This window comes from Pinus tabuliformis, chromosome J, assembly GCF_031772625.1.
Source record: "Pinus tabuliformis cultivar Carrire ecotype Pingquan chromosome J, CPIR1, whole genome shotgun sequence".
Classification (NCBI taxonomy): domain Eukaryota; kingdom Viridiplantae; phylum Streptophyta; class Pinopsida; order Pinales; family Pinaceae; genus Pinus; species Pinus tabuliformis.
The window spans coordinates 501,991,928-502,014,242 of NC_142295.1; positions in this window are offsets into that span (position 1 = coordinate 501,991,928).

Genomic DNA, 22,315 nt, shown 5'->3' on the forward strand with positions numbered 1-22,315 from the left:
TATCCACCTAAGGTGTGACAGCGCCTTAGCAACAAACGAATACAGCTATTATGATTTCTTCCTTTATGAAATGTGAAAGAGGGGAGATTGGTAGACTTACCGTTGTCTTCCGGTTGTCCTTCGATCTAGATCCTCTTCTCTTTGTGTGTCCACAGCTACTTGTTTCCTCGCTTGCTCAAGAGAACAGCTACTTGAATCCCACGAGATCACAAGAGAACAGCTACCTGTGACAAGAGAATAGCTACTTGCGACAAGAGAAGAACACAATGCAAAGGCAAATATACATATTCATAAATGATTCAGGATTAGAAGTAAATCAAATACACTAATGCAATCATACAAAATACACCAGCATATAGGAAAGAATCAAGATAGCTTTATTGATAAGTAACAGGGTTCAGGAAGAGATACAACCCATAGGGCTCCAATCCAGCATCTCCTTCCCAGCAGAATGGAATTCCTTCTTCAGCTCCCTTCAAAGCATTAAGCACCCAATGATCCAGTCTCAAACCAATAGCAATTCTTTGTTCACAAAATTCCAGCCCCTAGATCCCATGGAGGTGAGATCCATATATAGATGTTTGGAGAGAGGATGAGTCAGCTTGAGATCTGACTAGTGTCCTCTCCTTCTCTCAGTTCTTGAGTCCACTTGGAGGCTCTTGCTTCCACTTGGAGATTTGGAACCTCTTACTCATCACCAGTCGAATTCCCTGATACAAGTGTCATTTTGGAAGCTTCCTAAGTATTGACACCTTGACGAATGACTCTGCCACATGTCCAAACTCGCTCAGTGCAGGTAGCTAGTGTTGGAGTTGACATTCAACGCAGGTAGCCAGTGTAGCAGTTGACATTCAGCGCAGATGCTCAGTGGAGCAGTTGACATGATCCAGAATTGGCTTGTTTTTGAGTGGTTTCAGGTGGAGAACTTCTGTGAATTGCTGTGGTTAGCTAGCCTTTTTCCTCTAGGGGTAGGAACAACATGTTTAGGGACTTTGGATCCCTTAGATTATGGACATTTCATGCTCAATGCTGTAAGGCACAAAAATGTCTATAACAGTTGCCCCCTAAAGTATGAGGTCGTTTATCGGGTGAAATGCTTTATCCAGGAGGGTCGGAAGTTCATCCATCTGCTGGGAGGAGACCTGTAATAAAATACAATACAATACATTATGATTCATACTACTTTCATGATCTAGCTGAGGCGGGCATTCCCATGCTCAGCTTTATAAATTCATTTTTGTACATAGAACAGATGATCGTCTGATGCTAGACTGATAATTTTGGCTAAATTATCATCCTTTGAGTACGATGATCATCTGCTGCAATGATGTACATGTCAAATGTCTTTATCTTTCCTGAATATATATCGTAGCCCGGATGGATGAAACTAGATCCGGGGTCTTCAAACTCGTTCGATCTTCACTCTAAGTACAAGTCGATCCATGTGAGAATTGCGCTGAAGTCGAACATGGAAAGACATCGCTTGATTACCGGTCAATGATGTAAACCGTTAACAAGCGCGAGAGGAATCACCGATAATGATAATGACCCTCAAGGTACTGCAGTACAATTCACGTGGTGTGAATAAAGGACTTGGCGTCGAATACCATGCAAAATCTTCTGGTCGAAGGTCATTGATGTATACCTGTCGCCGGAAGTGAGAAACTTGCCATTGAGGCATGCAAGCTTCAAAGTACTGAAGGGTTTGTTCCTAGATCAACTTCTTGGATAATGAGCTGATGTCGACAACAAGCGATCCGTCAAAGGAGGGCCTTAATGAATCCCACATCAGTGACACGGAACGGAGCTAATGATTTTAATGGAGGTGAAAACGATCTGTGACATATGATTCAGGGTGGCGGTCATGAAATGGATGAAGGATAATGTATGGCAGTGGATGGGACCTGGTTGACTCTTTCTGAACGACTTCTCTTGAACATATGGCGACACTGATGCGATGGATCGGTAGCATTACCCCAAATATGGATGGTATGGCGAGACCATGGTGATGTGACCGGTGAATGAGACAACCCAACCCGATTGTGATACGGAGGAAAAGTGTCATGTTCAAGAGCGACCTGCTACCATCAAAGTTTTCTTTAGTTTTCTCCCAATTTTTCCCCAGTCAATGCTGACCAGTACCTCTTTATTTTTGTCAAGCTTGAGGAGGATAACATATGCTTGTTCTATAACCTGCCCTTCGGGCAAGCCCATCGCTATGTTTTAACGAGCTTAGCGATAGGGAAACTCGTTCTCGTCTAAAGACAAGTTTGTCTCTATTTAATGATTTTAACGAGTCTAACGACAAGGATAACTCGGTCCTTTTCATTTTTAGAGAGTCTGAAAAGACACATAAAGTCAACTCCAAAATTCCTTTTTCGTCATCTAATCCATTAAGTCCAAAAAAGGATAAAACAATACAGAAGGGATGAGTTTTCGATAGTTTTAACGAGTCGAATAAAACAAGCGCTCGATCTTTTTGTGCAATAATCCCTCAGGTCCAAAAAGATTAAAATCTAGAGGAGGGATAGCTCTTCCTGTCGCTTTAACGAGCTGGAAGGCCAAAACTCGGCAATCTTTTCATATTTTACGAGTCAGACGAAAAGAGCTTAAAGAAGACTCATCTTTTGAGGAACGAGTGATAAACAGGGTTAGCAGCAGATTCCAGGTACAAGTTGGAATTTTCCAATCACGGCAGTGTCACAAGGATGGCTAGGTGAGATCACTCTTCGCAGCTGTTCCTCAAAATGGGTAAACAATCATATGGAGGTGAACGATCGGCCAAATGAAAAGTGGAGGTGACAGGTGCAAACACGACCAAGGCTTTTATGGCAGATAAGGTTACATACACAATGGTTATTTACCGGAATAGTTCATTTTTTAACGAGCTTAAACACGGGTGGAAACTTTTGCTCGATCTTATGTTTATTTTTTAACGAGCATGAACTATGTGCTAAAACTGCTCGGATCTTGCGTTTATTTTTTAACGAGCATGAACTTTATGCTAAAACTGCTCGAATCTTGCGTTTATTTTTTAACGAGCATGAACTTTATGCTAAAACTGCTCGAATCTTGCGTTTATTTTTTAACGAGCATGAACTTTGTGCTAAAACTGCTCGATGATAAGTTTGCATGCCCCCAGCATAATAACGCAAATCAAGGTGCATGCCCCCCAAGCTTCATTGCATTCAACTCGGTGGTTGGAATGAAGGTTTACCTTTGAGACTTGAAAAGGGGATTTGTTTCATTTTTTAATGAGGTTGACACAGTAAAAGAACTATCCTCATGACTCCTTGTTTCATTTTTTAACGAGGTTGACACGAGATAAGAACCATCCTCGGAATCCAAATCCATTAGATGTAGAAGGTTTCATATTCCACTGTGGCCACTTCCGCCAGATTACTCGGAGGCAGTAGGGCAAAAGTACCCATTAAGGTAGGGTCTTTTAGGAGACCTACTCCAATATTTTGGAGCGAATGATTCCTTTCATGGATCATTGGAATGCTTCCCGTAACTTGTGAACTGTTGGGGAGAAATGTTTGTTGGTCGACGATTGTAATTCCTCCTTGGAAGGGAAATGCAATCTTCCTAAAATAGGTCGACACAACAACTGCCATGGCATATATCCATGGTCTTCCTAGTAGGATGTTGTAATCAAGATTTCCATCGATGACTTCAACATCTATTTCTACCGTTTTTCCCTCTAGTTCAACTTTCAAGTTATTTAGGATACCATATGGGGTATATGTCCTTCCGTCGAATGCTTTTAATGTCGTCGCAGACCTTGACAAGGTTAGAGATCCTAAAGTCTTCCAGCAATTCATCGACATAATGCATGTAGATGCCCCCTCATCAATAATTGTTCGATGAACAGTTTTGTTGAGGGCTTTCACTTGAATAAGGAAAGCTAGTTGAGCTGGTAACTGAGGGTCATATCCATTATGATCAAAGGCCACAAGATTGCAATCCATTGGGTCAATCCCACCTATTGTTGATAATAAAGCTTGCTCTTGGGAAAAGCAATTTTGCGATACCTCAAGTGTCGACATAGCGGACGGCGTTTGGGCCAAGTCCTCTATCTGTGCTATTTTCACACAAGTATTAAATGTCGATTTGTGTACTGCTCCCTCTTGCGACTTTATCATTGGCTCAGGAACGATGGGTGGCACAACTTCGGTCAAAGTTGTTGTCGAACTACTAGGTTGTTCATTAGCCTTGTTGTTCGACAGCTTTGGATTCCTGTAATCTTTATTCCTCGTCAAAGCATCATTTTGCTGCTTTGATACAGACAACATAAGCACTTGGGATCGGGAAGCATTTTGATTAGCAACCAGTTCGATTCCCGGGCTTGGAAACGGATCAGTCAACACAGCTGAGGTTTTCGAACTCTTAAAGAATCTTTTAAGCTCAGCTTTGTATGGACAATCTGCTGTCCAATGATCCTCATCGCATATATGACACCCCGCAGGGGGTTTCCTTTTTCTCCCTTTCTTCTTCTTCTTTCCCCCTGGTTGCTTGAGTTGTTTGCCCTTGTCGTCCGACATGGCACTTACTTCCGAGGTAAGAAGTTCCTCATTTGCATTTTGACCGGAAATCTTACGGGCCTTTTTAGATATAATCTTTGTCGATTTCATGTCTGTTGCGCCAATCACGCCATCGCCGGCATGAGAGTCATTGTTTGATTTAGGAGGAGGAGGAATTGAGAATTCCGGTCTAGGGGCATCAGGTATTTTGTCGTAGAGCGTGCCGGACTGAGTGTAAACTAAGTCCAGATATTGCGCATGAGCGATGACTTGCTCTTCCGTTACGACTCCCCCCTTTGCCACATCTTCCGTGATGGTAGGAAGTAATGACTTGATAAACCATTCAGCTAATAGCTGATCGGGAACGTACGTTTTTACCATCCTACGACGACGTCGCCACTCATGTATATGATCAGATATGTGAGTGGCCGTTGTCTGTTTGAAGTTGGTTAGGAGTTCCGTTCCCGTTTCATACCTTATGGGTAATTGAAAATGGGTTAAGAAAGTCGTGGCTAGGGTACTGAAGTTGTCGAATGAAGCTCTAGGCAATTCGATATACCATTTTGCCGCTGGACCCATTAACGTCCTCTGAAAAAGGCGAAGTCTTATCGAATCATCATTCAGGGTGTTTGATGAACACCACAGATGAAATGTCATCACATGATTCGACGGATCTTCACCCGGATTTCCATTAAATTTAGGAATATCTGACGGAAGTTTATGCGGAATCGCTGGCCACCATGGGGCATAAGCAATTGGATCATTCGTCAGCCGGTTTAGATCTGGTAATTCTAGAGTTGCTACAAAGGGCAACTGTTGATTCAGGTTAGGCGAAGCATACCCAGGATAAGATGGAATCGCCTGAGCAGTGGGTCTTTGCATACCAGCATAATGTATTTGATGCTGGCAACTTTGACAAGATTGATGGGCATAACCATTATAATATGGTTGTTGGTAACTGCTTTGGAAATGCAATTGCCCATTACTTACAAAGACTTGTTGCTCAGGTCCTTGATATGATTACTGGAATGGGGGTTGTTGAGTTTGAACCAGCTCTGGTTGTTGGACCATTTGCTGTTGTCCAATACTGGATGATTGACCAAGATGAGGAGTCATAGTACTTGTTTGAGCCTGAGTCGCTCCAGATAAGGAGGCACTAACCTGAGGTTGTGATTGAGTTGTCGAGACAAGAGGTTGTTGTATTGCAACCTGAGAAACTTGGGGTTGACATACAACAGGTAGCGCTTGTACTTGCGACGCAATCACCATACCAGGTATAGTGGCAACATTCGACACAGGGTGGACTGGTTGCATTGAATATGCAACCCTTGGTTGCTGAGGCAGTATCGGTACCCATCCGCTGGATGTAATTCCAGTTTGACCTGAACTTTGTTGTAAACTCCCATATGGTTGTTCTCCGGGGGGAACAATGAAAAGGCATACTGCCCTCCATATGGTGGCAATCCAGTACTTAAAGGGTAGATTGGCCTTTGAAGATACATTGGATCAATTTGTTGAGCTTCAACATAAGAAATACCAGATGATAATCTGGATGAAGAAATAGGAACTAACCATGTCGTCGAAACAGTCTCTGATTGGACTCCAGCTTGTTGTTGACAATTTGCTGGGACAGATGGTATACCAGCGAACATCGTTGGAGTAGCGGCAGGAGGCTCTGTCGCTGCTGTGTCGGATGACACAGTCCTGGATGTCGACGGTTGTTCAGACATATTTAGTCTATCCAAAATATTTTCTAGCGATTCTACAAGAACTTACGGTGAAAAGAGACTAACTTTGAAGATCAACGAGGGAATGGTGATGATTATTCCGTTTAAAATAAATTTTAACGACGCTTAGACACAACCTGCTTTTTCAATTTTAAAGAGTCGAGAAAAAGCAAAAGATGACTCTAGTCTCCTTCGATGTTTTAACGAGCCCGAAGTGACAAATTCTAGGATGGACTTTTTCTGTTATAGAGTCTGAAAAAGGCCAAAAGGAACTGCTATGGAGTTCTAGGCAGAGGGTGTGCCAAACTTTTCGCAAAACTGCAGAATACTTTTTAAGGTACGGGCGGTCGATCTTCCTGAATGCTGTGTTCAGCGTATTGCGATCAGTAGGGCGGCCAACACGGCTTCCTAAGGATAAAGGATATATGCCTATAGGGGTCTCCCAATATATACGCGACGGTATGTGGGAGCACAATCCGTACTGGTGCTATCGTCCCTCAGGAGGAATCACCCACCTTCCACGAGATCGACAGTCACCAGGCTTAACGACGCCGGAACACGTCTCTAGCCTAGACCTCTATGTTGTGCGTTATGTTACAAAGCGTTGTTAAGTTCATTCAATTTATTTTAGGTTGATCTTTTTAAAGTTTGCCTTTCAACGTTCACCACGAGATGTATGATACAAATTCCTAAATGCAGTCTAAAGATGATAAGCAAGCTTTATAATCTTTTCAACTTTGAAAATCCTAGCTACTAAGGGAAAAGAAACTATCTTTTCTCAAAGAGCAATCAGCACACTCTAATGCACTTTTCCTAAATCCAACATGCAAACTTATCAAATGCAAATGCACAATGCAGGTGTTTGTTTTCCACTTTCTTAGTATAAATGCCTATAAAGAAAGCTTTTTGCACAACTTTGAATTTGCTTTTAAAATGATCAATACAAACAAGTTCACTCTTTCGAGAACAACAAGGGTAGAAGAGATTACAATCACTTTGCTACTTTCGAAATAAAGACTTGTTTTGACACTTAAAAGAGACAAATTCAAACCAATAAGCAAAAGTAAATCTATAATCAATCTGCAAACAGCCAATGAACTCTCTTCTAAGATCACAATCAATCAGATCTGAATCAAAGGCTACAGGATGACCACTTTACTTATGCAAAGGAAAACTGTAAATGACTCCACAAACACATAAAAACATTCACAGTCTTTTTGTACAAAAAAGAGGCAGAATCTAAGCAAAGAAAAGAGGTTATCAGACTGGTACCTATGCTGGTTAAAGGCTGCAAAAAACAGAGATCAAAACAGGGCAACAGAGGACAGAGAACCCCAGCTGCACAAGGCTAAACTAGTTCAACGCAACCTCAACACTGAGTATTTGACATTCAGCGCAGGTAGCCCACATGGGACCTGCGTTGAAATGCAGACTGCCTTCACAGCAGTTGCGCTGAAAGAGAAACTCTCGTTTCCCTTGGGTTCTGGGTCATAAAATGCTCAAAAATCAACTATTTCAGGTCAAATCAGAAACACAAGCAAGGTATAAATAGAGGGATGCTTTGAGAGGGTACTAAAGACTATCACAAAGGATCATCACATCATTTGGGGATCTATTTTTTAGACCATAGACAAGTCCAGCAACTGGATCAAAGCAGCAACTTTCTACTTTGCATCCGGGAAAGATGCAGTTCGATTGTTGCTGTCAAGTCTATGAAGTAAACAAAAATGACGGAAACACAAATGAAATGAATAAACAAGTTCTTCCCCAGCGGAGTCGCCAATTTGTTGTGGGGAAAAATGCCTATGCAAGACGATCCTATCCACCTAAGGTGTGACAGCGCCTTAGCAACAAACGAATACAGCTATTATGATTTCTTCCTTTATGAAATGTGAAAGAGGGGAGATTGGCAGACTTACCATTGTCTTCCAGTTGTCCCTCGATCTAGATCCTCTTCTCTTTGTGTGTCCACAACTACTTGTCTCCTCGCTTGCTCAAGAGAACAGCTACTTGAATCCCACGAGATCACAAGAGAACAGCTACCTGTGACAAGAGAACAGCTACTTACGACAAGAGAAGAACACAATGCAAAGGAAAATATACATATTCATAAATGATTCAGGATTAGAAGTAAATCAAATACACTAATGCAATCATACAAAATACGCCAGCATATAGGAAAGAATCAAGATAGCTTTATTGATAAGTAACAGGGTTCAGGAAGAGATACAACCCATAGGGCTCCAATCCAGCATCTCCTTCCCAGCAGAATGGAATTCCTTCTTCAGCTCCCTTCAAAGCATTAAGCACCCAATGATCCAGTCTCAAACCAACAGCAATTCTTTGCATTCACAAAATTCCAGCCCCTAGATCCCATGGAGGTGAGATCCATATATAGATGTTTGGAGAGAGGATGAGTCAGCTTGAGATCTGACTAGTGTCCTCTCCCTCTCTCAGTTCTTGAGTCCACTTGGAGGTTCTTGCTTCCACTTGGAGATTTGGAACCTCTTACTCATCACCAGTCGAATTCCCTGATACAAGTGTCATTTTGGAAGCTTCCTGAGTATTGACACCTTGAGGAATGACTCTGCCACATGTCCAAACTCGCTCAACGCAGGTAGCTAGTGTTGGAGTTGACATTCAACACAGGTAGCCAGTGTAGCAGTTGACATTCAGCGCAGATGCTCAGTGGAGCAGTTGACATGATCCAGAATTGGCTTGTTTTTTAGTGGTTTCAGGTGGAGAACTTCTTTGAATTGCTGTGGTTAGCTAGCCTTGTTCCTCTAGGGGTAGGAACAACATGTTTAGGGACTTTGGATCCCTTAGATTATGCACATTTCATGCTCAATGCTGTAAGGCACAAAAATGTCTATAACAAGTATCGTTCAACACCAAGTAGTGCTTGGATTGGTGGCGGATGTGACGATGGTCGTTTAACGAGAGATCTTGGTGGAACCGATGTGTCTAGAGGTAGAAAATAATGTCTCCATACCAATGATCACTTGAGTTGACCAAATAGATAGATTCATCTACTAAAGGATCATGGGCTACCTCATTTGGGTCGAATATGGGAAGGTCCAACAATAATTCAGCGAATATTAGGGATTTTTTAGCCTTGGAAGTGGTGAAAACCAAATCAAATTGTTTGAGGATAAAAATCCATTTGGAATATTTTCCTCCAATGAATTTGTTATCTCAAAATCAGGGCCTGGAAGGCTGCAAACCAGGAAGACTTCAAGTAACTGTTTCAGACCAATCTTTTAGCTAAGGCTTAGCCTCCTTAGCCTGAGAGGGCCCTCTCAAAGGATTTAAAGTTTGTGATTATGATTGAGATGGCTAACTCTTTATGAAACAAATAGGAATGATGCTGGTAAAATCTAAATTAACAAGCATCCATTGGGCTCATGGAGTCATATGTCATTTAGCATTAACAGTGAATTGGCTTTGCAATAAAATCAAGGCATTCAGATTTCAATATAGATAGAGTACAACAAACACAAAAGGACAGTCTATGAGTATATGAAGGAAATTAGAACACTGCAAGTGATTTCTAAGTAATCAAAGACTCATAATACTGTATACAACATGAAAAGACAACAAGAGGAATTCATACATTGAAGTCTCTATGATTCTTGAGCAGCAGAAGCCAATACTGTATTACCAAAAGAAACAGAGTCTTTACATAAGCTTAACAACAGAGCTTTTTTACATAAACTTCCAACCCTTATTACATTTCCCTTTCTCCTATTTATAAAGTTCTTCTACCTGACTGAGATTCCTCCTCAAACCTGAGGGGAACTCGAAATCTATTTCTAATGACACCTGTTCAACTTTTAACTGCCTATTAAATATAACAAACTGTAACTAGACTTTCTAGAGATTTAAATCAAGTAGGAGTCTAACTCCTTATTATGCTAATAATAGCCTTGATTACAAACATTCTCGTTCTTTGACATCTGGTCCCTTTTTAGTTTGGCTGTGATGAATGTTCAAAACTCCATGTTGGTCTTCAATGTCACATCTTCTCCATTGCCCTGAAACATAGGAAACTACCCTTGCTTATCGGTCTTTAGTTTGCCTCAAAATGTTCAAATCCAAAGAAGCATGTCCTTTATCTTTGATTATAAAAAATATAACAGATGGACATGTCCTTGATGTGCTGTCCACCTCTTTTATGTGTAAAGGCAAAAACTCTTCCAAGCTATTTTGACATATCTTGAACTGTGGTAAATGTGCTTACTTTATGACAAAAAATTTAAAGTTGGATTCGAATCCATATTTTCTCCACTTGTCTTGACCTGGTTGAATGTTGATAGCTTCAGATGATGCCTTGTATATATTCCCCTTTCAAAATTCCCGCTTATATTTCAAAACCGGTTGATTGATATTAGATTGTTTAGCTTCAGCAGTTTCGTAGCGCGCTACGAAACTGCTGAGCTCTAGTCATCACCTTCAGCAGTTTCGTAGCGCGCTACGAAACTGCTGAGTTGTTTCAAAAATCACAGTTTCAACCCAAAACTTTGCTATTTGAGCACTTTGCTATTTAAACATTCTTTCAACTGTTCCAAGACCTTCCAAAACTGAATGGAAATGTAGGATTCTTCAAGAAAGATTATACCAAGCAAAATCATCAAAATTTGAAACATAGCCTTACTTGAAGTGGGATTTCTTTAAGGAGATCCCTTCAGCTAGCTTAACTGTATTTTGAAGTCTTCAATTCGTTTCTTCATGACTTTGATTCTAGATCTGAGGTTTGTATTGACCTTTCTTATAAATTGAGCTTCCTTTATTGCAGGAGTAGTCCAGCTACAGAATTTAACACTAAAATCAACCAACTCGGGAATTTGAAATGTTTGGTCTTCCCACCGAGCTTGAATTTGGTTGAAATAAGCCTCCTTAACTGCAAATTTCCTGGCAGCTTTCTTCAATCTAGCAATTTCAAAGTCGGCAAATTCCAATCCCCTTTTCAAATCTTTCACACTACCTTCTTCTTGAGTGGCAATTGTTTTTCCTTTATCCTTTCTTTCATGAGGTCATGTCACCTCTCCTATTTCATCTGCTCTTGGCGGCACCTCCTGTACTTGTTTGAACTTCCTCGTTATGGGTCTCGTGGGTTTAAAAACAAATTGATCAACTTGATCATCAAACTTGAGTTTCTTTGAAGCTTTGACCCTCTTAGCCTCCTCTTTTCCTAATTGTATCAACTCAGCTTGAACTAGTGGGGACTCTTCTATATCAATTGATTGCAATAAATCATTTAAGTCTCCCTTTGAAACAGGGCTTTCTTCAATACTCACTGACTTACCTTTTTCTTTAGCCACCTGGCTCCTACTCCTTCTTTGAACTCCTCCACCTGTGCTTGATTCATGTGCAGTTTCTTTGACCTGAGTTTTCTCTTTAATTGACTGCTGGGGTGTATCCTAAATAGTCCTTGGCCTGGTAGATTCTCTTACTTATTTCCTTGCCTTTAACTTTGAAAACCTCTTGGCTCTTGCTTCTACTTGAGGACCGGTTGTTGTTGAAGGTTCTTTTGCAGCCTGAGGGCTGAGACCAGTCTTGCTCTTGAAATCAGACATGAATATGAATGTGTCCCAGTCTCTGCCTACCCTCTGGAGTTCATGCAGAAAAATCAACTTAACCAAGCCATGGTGGAACAATGAAGTCTCACAGGCTTCTTTTCTTAGTTGCACCTTGTCACACATTTTACTTAAGTTGCGGAATAAGTAAAAAGGTAGATCAATAGATGTCTTCCCTGTGAAATGCAACAGAAGTTTAAAATGGTATGAATACACTTTGTTATATCTCCCTTCACAGGTCAAGTACTTCTGTATACAAGTAAGAAAATGGGCATATGATTCTTTGACATAACTTCTAGGAACAGACTTGCTCAAATCTGAATTAATGAACTCCTGCTTTAGAAATTATTTTCATGGGTTCATGTCAAATTTGAAATTCTTGAACCAATTTTCTTGCCCTCTTGGAATCTCTGTAACTGTGGATATCATGTCTGGTGAGACCTGCAATTCCAGCATGCCAACCTTTGAGTTTAGTCCTGTGAAATTCAGTGCAAATTCCTTAGTAACTTATGCATGACCTCCCTGAAGCTTCTTGCAAAAATTCCAACATCTAGCTTGTTTAAATGCATGCTCGACTTCTCTGTTCTTCAAGGTTATGTCTAAACCTTCAGGCTCATTTCTCAGACATTTGCCTGATATGTGGTCTTTCCTTTCTGTCAATCCCTCCATGAAGATTCAGTGTAATGGAGGCTGGAAATGCTAGCGCTACTCAAACTCCAAACTCTGCCTCGCTTGAATTGTTGCCTCGCCTGATAGCTGCCTCGCTTGATGACAATGTTTTTCAAATTGAAATCTTGCAGATTTGTTTCTCATGCAAGGCTTACAATCATCATTAAAATTGTGCATACCTGGCTTTCCTTGGAACTTGTATTCTGTGTGTATCAACGTACCTGGTGGTTGTAATAATGGACATAAGCAGTTGGACGTGATATGTGGAGTGCATAAACTGACAATGAATGACGCAGCCATAGATTAAATTGACAGATTTGACAGTTGGGAAAGGTTCGCTGCGGAATGCACGAATCTCTGATTTCGTAGCGCGGTCAGTGTAAATTTTGAATTATGCACTGCGAAATCACCTAATAACGTATTGTGCTGCGAAATCACCTAATGGACTTTTGCGTTGTGAAACTGCCAAAAAGGATTAATGCGCTACGAAAATACTTTAGGATGGTTACATGCGCTACGAAATCACCTAAAAGGCTTTGTGGTACATAGTAATTTTTTAAACCAAACTGACACATGGCTATGAGACTGGTGATGAATGAGAATGAACAGTGATGAATGAGAATTCTTACTTGACTCAAGACCCCCTAAGACTCAGACTCTTAGGAAAAACAAAATCAAACTTAGACTAACATTGACCTTTATCATCAAGCTAGTATGAGAAATTTTGGCATTAGAATTCTTAAGTGATAACAGAATTGATGATACAAAATGTGTCTCATGGGATTCTCCAAGGTGATGACATTATTATGTCACAACAATATTTTATGTGGGAAGCGGTTGACAGCAAAGACAATTGCCAAGGATAGTTTTTCCACATGTGGACATCAGAGTTTGGGCCCAGCCAGGCCTTTCGAGAGATAATAGGTCACATTCTCACTGAGATCATCGTGGGTTTGTACTAGCACCATACGAATGGAGGATGGCAAGGCTCTTAGGTATAACAGTAAGTCGCACAAATAGGTAGAAGGACTAAGTAGTGGGGAAGATATGAGTGCCTCTTTCAAGGCATCAAATGATCCTTGGTCTTGATCATTCCAAAAGTATGGTACTCATTTATTTAGTTGGAACATAAAGCCTTTCATTAGTTAGTTGTAATTCATGATGAATCGTCATAAGAAGTTTTCCTTCCCTTACAAACTTTGGAGTTGTAAGATCGATTGCAGTGTGGAAAAGTAATTACCTTTACCTTATCAAGACCAACTCTTATCTCATGTTTGGAAACAATGAAACCAAGTAGGAGTCCAGACTCAAAAATGAATATGCACTTATGAAGATTCATAAAGATGTTATAGAACCTACACCTAAGAAAGATTGCTCGAAGATGAGCTACGTGTTTGGTCCACTTCTTGGAGTGAGTCGGAAGATCATCCAAGTAAGCTTGAACATTGTATCTAATATGATGAAATGTATAGTCCATCGCCCTATAAAAGGTGCACTTTCATTCTTTAGACTGAATGAGAGCTTCCGATACACAAATATTCCCCAAGGACAAATGAAGGCAGTTTTGTGCTATTCCGCGGGTTTTATGGCAATCTAGTTATAGCCTGAGAAGCCATCCATGAATGAGAAGGATTCACAACTGACACAATCGTCAATTATCTAGTCAATGAACAAAGTCAGATAATTTCCTTTTGGACATGCGGTGTTCAAATCCTAATAGTCTATATAGATGTAGATGTTACCCTATTTTCTGTCTACAGAAACCAGATTGGAAACCCATTCCGTCAAGGGAATGGTGTAGATAAAACCAACACGTAATAATTTCTTCACCTCAGTGTTGATAGCTGTAGTTTTGTGGGGATGGATTGTTTGAAGTATTTGGTGGACAAGCCTAGCATTGTCATAGACCTTGATCTGATGCTTGCTAATAGAAGGATCTATGATGGGCATTTCCTCATAAGACCAAGTGAATACAGAGTGAAATTCCTTGAAAAGGAAGGTGAAGCTTGCAATTTCTTCAGGAATGTAATCAGCTCTAATCTAAATGTTTTCCACGATACCTGTTTTGACTCAGATATCAATGAGAATAGTCTTTGAAATATTTCCCAGGTTCCCTTCCGAATCCAAATTTTGGATAGTCGTATAAATTGAGGGAACAACCTTAGGTGGTTCAAAATAAAGGATTTTTACAGATGCTGCATATGAATCAGATATCGAAGAGCGATGGTGAGAGGTTTCCTGAGGCTTCTCTTCTAAATACATTATGTCTCTAATAGCTTCATCTAAAGGTAGGAATTCATCGAGGAGACTATTAGATGGAGCCTTGATGGGAGAGGAGGCAGTACCGTTGGTCGTAAACAAAGAAGCGGAAGAATCATATGCAAATTGAATAGCTTGATAAGCCAATTCGGCTGGTGAAAGTGACATTTGTTCTCCTTAAGAGTCAATGTCTGAAGGGTCTAGGAGGATCCAAGGATTGGTTGGATCATGAGGAATGGTGGAGACCATATAAACCATCTGTGGAACCTCGGGTGGTGGGAGAGGAAAGCAACCCAACAAGGAGGAACCCTTAAGAAGACTAGTACCAACACTGACATAAGATTCAGGTATGCCACCCACTAAGGGCATGATGCCGCTGGGCAACAAGGAGTAATATGGGGTATAGAAAGATAGTTGGTCCACTATGAATATCCTCCCATCCAATGGAAAGAGGATGAGGTAGAAGACCGAAGAAACAATGGAAGTCATGGAATAAATCCAACTGTAGCCTAAAAGCATATTATAGTCAAGATGAGATCTACAACTTCAATGTCCACTATTACCATTGTCCCACTTAGAGTGATGGTGTAGCTGGAAAGGTAGCCTTTTGTTATGAATGTATGGCCATCGAATTCTTTAAGGGAATTTGACGACGGAATGAGGGTTGGAGAACCCAAGGCAAGCCAACATGAATTAGACATGACGCTGGTCAAAGCACCTTTGTCAATGATCATTCTATGGATAACACTACCTTTCGAAATAACCTACAACTGGGATGCAAGTTGGTGGGAAAGGTGAGGCTTATATTTCTCCATGTTGAAAATTTCTAGCATGGAATCCTCAGGGTTAACTCCACCCATGGCTAAAATTTAATATTTTTGTTGTGTTGGATAATTTTCTAATACTTTGAGTGCAGACATGGCTGAAGGTACTTACACGAAATCTTCTACAATACTATAGTTTTGGGTGGCACGTGAATAGGTATTGTGTGTCATGCAATGAAGTGCCCATTTAGGGGCTGGATCACAAGATCAACAATAGGCTTTTCAATATGACAATCATTAGGTGGCAGTGGATTTGAATTTGAGGCAACCTTTGGAGCATTAGCGACTAGATTTCATAAGTTTTGGCTCGCGTTTGAAGATCAACTGTTTCAAATGGGTAAATAAATGATGATCCTTCATAAGAAGAAGGATGGTTTGAATGGCCATTTCCACCTTGTGGGGGTTGTGGTCGGTTTGAAATAAGATGTTGTTGTTGTTGAGTAGGGAAAGGATTGTATAGGACTAAAAGGGTCCGTCGAGTGTGCTTTTGAGAAAAAATATCCATACATTCTTGAAGATGAGGAAATTTGTGTGTCATGTGATCCTATGAACATATTTTGCAAGGGAACTTGACAACTTTTTCCTTTCTGCTGTCAGAATTTCCAGCAACGTTTTGTTTGGGGTTGGGCTGCATAACGGGCTTCTCTTCAGAAGGAGAGGTGTTTTTGTTATTCTTCTTGTTATTGCCGCTGGCATTTTGTGTAGACGGCACACAGTTGATCGCAACAGTTGGAAGAGCAGCTGATTGAGTAGAAGTAGTAGTATCGACAGACAACTGGGAAATGTTCCCACTAAGTTGTTTTATAGTAGCCTTGGAGGTAGCATCGACAAGACCGTTAGCATGCGCACCAGGTTGCTGAGTAGCGAGAGCATTGGAAGTTCGAGGGGCATGGGGAATTACATCATATATCATGTGTGAGAATAAATTATATCTAAATATTGGGCACGATGAATGGATTTTTCTTCCGTGACCGCACCACCTAAGGCAATGTCCTTGGAAATTTGGGGAAGAAATGATTTACAAACCCAATTTTCTAACAAGAAATCCGGAATGGGGGCCTTGACCATCCTCTTCCTATGTCTCCATTCATGGATTTTATGACAGATTTGGGTGGAGGTGTTGTGGTGCAAGGTAGTAAGAAGTTCTGTTCCAGTTTCGTAGCAGATAGGAAGTTGAAGATGCTTTAAAAATTCCATTTCCAGGGCACTAAATATATTGATTGATGTGCATGGTAACTCAATGTACCACTTAGCATCATTTCTAGTAAGGGTGTGATAGAACATCTAGAACCAGATACAATCATTGAAAATGGAGTTCGATAGGCACTATAGATGGTAGGTGGTGACATGTGTACTTGGAACATCCCCTTGTTTTCCTTCAAAATTCGGGATGTCAGTAGGTATTTTGTGCAGGATTAGAGTCCAATGCAAGTTATGATAGATGGGGTCATTATTCAATTTATACAGATTTGGGATATCCAGCGTTGCCAAAAAAAAGCAAAGTGTTTGGTGCCCTTGAGTCTGTCCAGGGTGATGAAGAATGACTTGAAGGACCCTGGGGTCCTCCCATCATGTTGTTTCCAATAGGATACATAGGATTTATTAGATAATAGCCTCCTTTCTATGGTGGTATGGTCATATATGGTGGCAGTCCATAAGGAATATTAGGCTTAGGGGAAAAAGACTGGTTTCCCCTAGGATAAAAGGTACCCCCTTGACTCAATTGAGGTTGAGGAGGGGGGTGCCTATATAAATGGAGCAGGACTGGGTTAAGGGATTATGATAGCCATATAATTTGTCATAGGTACATGACTGGCACTAGAATAGTTTCCAGTTGGGGGAGGTAAGTTGATCAATGATGGTTGAGGTTGTCCTATAGGTAGACAGGGAATAGTGATGCCCCCGACTGGTATGTGCATGTTGGGAACATCATCCACAAGCATCTGAGCCTGGGGGTTTAAAATTAGCACATGGTTCCAACCAAAAGGATTATTGAAGGTAGTCATGCTAAATGCTCTATTAGGAGCAATAGCTGAAGGTCCGAGAGTAGACACAAAAGGGAAAGAAACCGACATGTACTGGGTTCCACTCATAGTAGGTGTTACTAGGTTGCTTGGACTAGGCATAGTCTAGATAGCAGGGTAACCAATTAGTTTTGTGTTATTGACTATTGGTGGGGGAAGTGATGGTGGACCAAATTTGTCCACAAAATACTCCGACCCATTAGTCGCTGGGGAGATGTTGGATGTGAGTATTGTCAAAGAAATGATAGGTATAGGTGCTACCTGAATCAACACTGGTCCTAGAAGATCAATGAGAGAAAGATTATAATGAAGTACAACTCCTTTGTTGAAAAATTCCTCATGTACTATAGTGTCATGGGAGATGTTATCTGATTCAATGTTAAATACTGGAGACTGATTTCTCGAAGAGGGAGAATTGAGTCACCAAGGCTCGGCTGATCCTCCAGAGTCAGTGAAGGAAGACCTTGTTGTTTCCTATATTGATGATGAGGTCTGTATGTAGCCACAGTGACTGATATATTTTATCAAAAAAATTAAAGTCGTATTTATTATAGTCTCAGTGATAACAAACCAGAACCTAAAAATAAAAAATACTCTAAAAGTCAATCAACAAATAGTTAGAGGATATGACTTTGTTAGATAACCAGTGTTTACTAGGGATGATTCAACCCAAGATCACAATGGCTAAAAGAGAGATTTGGGAAAATGTACAGTTATGAATTACTCTTGAGCTTCGCCTAAACAGCATATTAAAGGGCCAAGTACTCTCATGAAGACTAGCACCCTGCCAAAAACCAAAGACATAGTAGGTTTGTCTGTCTAGGTACTAGGGCAACCCGCCCTAGTCACCTTATGTTCATCCTAAAAATGTTTGGCCACTAAGGTTACCTCAAATCATAGACACCACTAGGGGGGCATGGTTGTAGATAGTACATTGTGTGGGTAGGATACCTGAGTCCCTGACTCAACTCCAATATCCCCGAAGGGATCCCCAATACACTAAATACCCAATGGATATGCAATCGAAGGCTACCTTCTTTCACATTCCAATGTTGTCTCGCATTTAACTCCTTTTCGAGAGGAGAAGTCTCAAATGATATGAATACAACAGGATTTTACTCTCTTTAACGACACTAGTCTCAGTTTTGTGATCTTGGGCAATTTATTCACCAATATCTAGCCCAAGACCCTAGCCTAGACTAATTTTCATGTATGCTAAAAAAAGTGTTACTGATCGTTTTTGTTACAAGATTTATTTTAAAGGTACTTCATTAATGTCTTCGGAAGGGGTGTTGATGTATGGAGTTTTATTAGACTTTGACTCAAACCATGCAAAAAATATTATTTTCAATTTCAATTTGATGAATAATTACTTTTGTAAGGAGAGAGTTATTTATACATCAATTCAGTACCATGAATCCAGTGCAGTAAACACATGCACAAGTTTTATACATGCAATTCTCTCTAAAAAATAACCCAATATACATATGCAAAATCAAACCAACTAAAATAGAAATTTTTGAGAATTTTTTTTCATTTTGTTTTCCCGAAAAATAAATTCACTTAAGCTATTTTCATAAAAATAAAAATGATCATAGAAGCACGCAACCAAACAAAGTGCATAGTTGCAAATCCCTACAATGGACTATAATCAGCCTCCCAACCTAGGAATTCATAGAACAGGGTGAATATCAAGATAAAGGTTGACTAAATCTTCTCAGAAGATGTTACATGGCATTAATAGTAGAACTAAAACTCTATGCACAAGCCTGGGGAGTGTTATAACTCATTGGACTGCACAACTAGGGTGCATTATAGAGGAAGATGCTATAAAAAGGGCCATTCAGGGCCTAATCAAAGGCTATACATAACATAGGAGGTTGTGAAGCATCCTGAGTGGTCAGAATAGGAACCAAGAAGAACAGGAAGGCCTGGAAAGAAAGAGAGATCTGGGAACTTGGAAGATCAAAACAGGGAACTAAATCTGGGAACTTGGAAGATCAAAACAGGGAACTAAGTATATTCCCCAGTGGAGTCACCATTTCTGCTATAGGGATTAATGCATGGGTGGTTGTGGATGAAATACCCTCTCGGATCTTCCCAAGATCCAAGGTAGACTGTTTAAGATTAGCTGCAACTGTCACAAAGAAACATACATATATTCATATTAATGCATGATTGACAAAACAGAAGGAGAAGGATTACCTCAGTCCTTAGTGTAGCCCTGCTAGAGAACTTAATGTGGAAAAGTGGAAGACCTCTCCACCAACTCCTAGATCAGAACATGCACATAGACAAGACAAAGTGTAATCCTACAACATATAAACCTTGATAATCAAAACATCAATATATGAGAATATAAGCTATCATGCATCTAAGTTACTTATTAATCATGGAATCAAATCCACATGTAATGGAATACAATATTGACACCATAAAGTAGACAACAAAAAAATAGATCTATATTATTACATAGAGGAAGAATTATTACAACCATCTTGGCTCGATCAATCCTCCTCTAGTCCTTCAGCTCCTCTCTCTCTCTCTCTCTCTCTCAACTTCTTGGCAGCATAACAATACTAAATCTCTTGCAAAGTTTCAACAACCATTCAACCTATTTCACAATGACCAAGCCTCCAATATATAGATGTTGAGAGGCTCATCCTTGCCAATTCTTTCATGATTTCAATTTAGGCAAAATCTTATATGTTTTCTCGCTTTATTTCTCTTTCCCTTCCCATGAGACTCCATTAGGAATATAATTGTCCTTATTTAGGTAGGAGCTAGATGCTTCCTAATTTTTAAGCTGACATTTGAGTGAAAATCTTAGTGTTATTCAGTTAAATCATGCTTTCACCTCCAGAATCTCACAAATATCTAGTAATACTACCCTTTAGGAAAAACAGAGTGTTAACCTAGGGACTAATGCCTTTGGCTGAGAGATGGAAAGCGTTATAACTCTCCTTGTTTGTTTTTGGGGTGCATTACCCTGGAAAATAGGTCTGTGATTTAGGTCTAGTCTTCAACTAATGTGTCTTTCTCCTCTGAGATGATGAGAAGGTCAGTTTCCTATATAAAAATGTTATCCTGTGAAAACAAATACCTATCAAATTTGATGACCCTAGAAACCCTGTAATTACTATTTGGATTTAGGGATATACTTTTCCAAACACTTTGGTGGACTTGGGAGAAGACATAATTGTTATAACACTTAAAAATTGTGGAATCCTTGGAATAACTATATTTAAATTAACTCCCACCATGCTGGAACTAGCTGACAGTTCCATAGTAAAACCGGAAGGGACATTAGATGATATCATTGTCTTTGTAGATTCGTGGGAATACCCAGTAGATTTTATGGTCCTCAATCCTAAAAAAAAACTAGAAGGGAACCCTTTGATCTTAGGAAGACCATGGCTTGCCACTGCAGATGCATACATAGGGTGTCGAACTGGAAGTATGACCATCGCTAAAGGACTAGCTATCAAGAATCTTGTCTTATACCCCCATGCTAAACCTAGCATGTCGATTAATGATTTTAGATGTTCCTAAACCGAATATCATGAAGGTAATTTACGCTCTCCTCTCACTATTGAAAGAGACCTTATCTTTAAAATATAGACAGAGGATGATGTAATTAATGGATTTATTAATCAACCTTCCATTATCGTGAACCCAACTTGTCAAATGCTAAAATTTGTGCTTGATAATGAAGCCCAAGGAGATCTGCTAGAGGACTTGAATGTTGAACATATACCCACGACTGCAGTTCACAATAGCATTCCTATTGAAATTGAGCCTAGAAAGACCCTAAATATTAGTGCCAATCTTAATGACCTTCAGTGTTAAAGGCTGACTCAAATTCTTCAAAAATACAAATAGGATTTTTTTTAGGAATATTCATATATGAAGGGCATCGATCCACAACTTTTCACACATGATATTTATATTGGGAAAGATGCCTGAGCCATTCGCGAGCCTCAAAGAAGACTAAATCCACCTCTCAGAGATATAGTAAAACAAGAACTTCAAAAATGTCTTGATGTTAATTTCATAAATCTTATTTCTGATAGTCAATGGGTTTTACGACTAGTGGTAGTCCCTAAAAACAATGGAAAAAGGAGAATTTGTGTCGACTATAGAGAATTAAATAAATCCATGCGGAAGGATCATTTCCCCCTTCCATTTTTGGATCAAGTTCTTGAAACTCTCGCTAGAAAGAAATATTTTTCTTTCTTGGATGGGTTCAACAAATATAATCAAATTCATATTTCCCTTGAAGACCAACACAAAACACATTCACCTATCCATGGGGAAAATTTGCATATAGAGTCTTACCATTCAGGCTATGCAATGCACCAACCACCTTTCAAAGGGTAATTCTCAACATTTTTTATTTGATTAATAAGGGACTTGATATGTATATGGATGATTTTACCCCTTATGGTAATGATTTTGACTAAGCCTTGCACAATCTTGAGAATGTTTTTGGATGATGTATAGCTACCCGATTGTGCTTCAGTAATGAAAAATGTCATATGATGATGACAGAGGGCATAGTTATGGGACATTTTATTTCTTATACAGGCATTTAGGTGGACCCAACTAAGATCGAGGTAATTCTTAAACTCCCTATTCCTCGAACGCAAACAACGGTACATAGTTTCCTTGTTTATGTTGGTTATTATCGTCGTTTTATAGAAACTTTTTCAA